The sequence below is a fragment of the Microtus ochrogaster genome, linkage group LG9, assembly GCF_000317375.1.
Source record: "Microtus ochrogaster isolate Prairie Vole_2 linkage group LG9, MicOch1.0, whole genome shotgun sequence".
Classification (NCBI taxonomy): domain Eukaryota; kingdom Metazoa; phylum Chordata; class Mammalia; order Rodentia; family Cricetidae; genus Microtus; species Microtus ochrogaster.
The window spans coordinates 37,425,422-37,427,482 of record NC_022034.1 but is presented as its reverse complement, the minus strand read 5'-3'; the positions used below and the strand labels follow the sequence as shown (position 1 = coordinate 37,427,482).

Below are 2,061 nucleotides of genomic sequence, written 5' to 3'. Positions count from 1 at the left end.
TAATAAAATGCTGATTGGCCAGTAACTAAGCAGGAAGCATAGGCTTGGTGACCAAACAAAGAAAATTCTTGGAAGAGGAAAGAAAGTCAGTCACCAGTCAGATGAAGAGGAAGCAAGATGAGAATGCCTCACTGAGAAAAGATACCAAGCATTGTGGCTAAACATAGACAAGAATTATGGGTTAAAGTTGTAAGAGCTAGTTAATAATAAGCCTGAGCTAATAGACCAAATAGTTTAAATTAACATAAGCCTCTGTGTGTTTCTTTGGGACTGAATGCCTGCGGGACTGGGTGGGACAGAAACTTCCATCTACATTAAATTATTAGACAAATAGTTCCAAACTATCAAAGCATGAGCCAAATCCTTTACAATTAAGGCTATTCTTCAGTTATTTGATTCCCTGGTAGTAAAGAACTTAAAAGTCATTAGGGGAAATTGATGAAATCCCAAGATGCCACAACATAGTATTTATATGCTAGACACTGGGAATAGGAATAAACAAGAAAACATGAGGAAGGGGAATGATAGAAATTAGAAAAAAGAAGGAAGTTTAGAGTTTTCTACGTTTAAAAATTTAACAAGTAACTATTAATAACATGTAAAAAATCCTTTATAAAAAGGTTCCTATGCAATAATAAGCAAAGAAGAAAAAAACATGAATTTGGGAGAGAGAGTAGGTTATGGGAGGAATTGGAGAAGTGAAAGAGGGGCTGGAACAATGTAGATGCAGTATTTATGTATGAGGTTCCCAATGAAATTAAATTAAAAAGAGATTCTTTTTTTTATAACTAAGGATGAGAAATTCTAGAGGGATAGTTATAATTAGACACAAACAGAAACATCAAAGTGTTTAAAGGAGGGGCTGCTAGATAGTTTCTAGCTGCTCAGCCCCCAAATAATCACACACCAGAAACTATATTATTTAAAACACTGCTTGGTCCATTAGCCCCAACTTCTGATTGGCTAACTCTTTTTTTTTTTCATCCAACAAGAAGCCATAACTTTATTAGTGATAGAAACAGTACAGATTTCAAACCAAGCTGCAGTTCCACCTTTGAAACACCAAAAAGGGGGGAGGGGATGGGGAGTGTCCTCTCCATCAAATAGTTACATTGTTAATTCCATAATAGCATTTACAATATCATTACTGTTGTTTTTCAGGGCTTGGACTGCCTTTGCTCTGGACACATTCCCCTGTGACATGACCAATTCTATGTCCTTAACTTCCACACCTGTCTCATCAACCTCTTCTTCCTCACTCTCCTCTTGTGCTGTCGGAGTCTGAGTATTTCCTTGAATGTTTGAAACAGCTTCACCTTGAACTTTGAACTTCTCAGCAGCTGCTAACTGTGCTTGCTGAGACAAATCTTCAATCTTGGCTTCTCCAAATAAGATGTAGGTGTTTGAAGCCGGGCTCTTGTAGACATCTGGTTTGGTGATGATGAAGAGGATATTTTTAGATTTCTGGATAGTGACTCTAGTAACCCCTGTAACCTGCCGAAGACCCAGCTTGGACATAGCCTTCCGTGCTTTCTTTTCACTCCGGCTCTGCTTTGCTTTACTGACTGGTTCTTCATCAATTTCAGCTGCTGCAGCCAGTCTTGTTCCTCGAGTTCTGGTACTGATTCATCTCTATCAGATTCTGTTTCCGACCCTGTCTCAGCCTGGGGCTGTGGCAGCTCCTGCTCTGTGGCAGGGACGGTTTCTGTGGCTTCGCCAGGTATTTTGTGCGGAGGACGCGGAACCAAGATGGTGACGGAAAGAGAGCGAGCGAGAGCATGACCCACGCTGTGGCAGAAGGAAGCCTGATTGGCTAACTCTTACATCTTAATTTAACCTATCTCCATTAATCTGTGTATCACCGCAAGGCCTACCAGCAAAGTTTCAGCATGTCTATCTCCAGTGGCAGCTTTATGGCTTCTCTCTGACTATGCCCTTTTTTTTTTCTCCCAGCATTCAGTTTAGTTTTCCCCATTTACCTCTATTCCTTGTACAGGCCCAAGACAGTTTCTTTAGTAACCAGTTATTCACAGCATACAGAGGGTAATCCCACATCTTCAG

At 40.3% G+C, this 2,061-nt stretch overlaps 1 pseudogene; it reads right to left on the bottom strand.

The window, feature by feature from the left end:
- Positions 1-972: 972 nt before the first annotated feature.
- Positions 973-2,061, bottom strand: part of LOC101990652 — a 2,033-nt pseudogene continuing 944 nt past the window's right edge.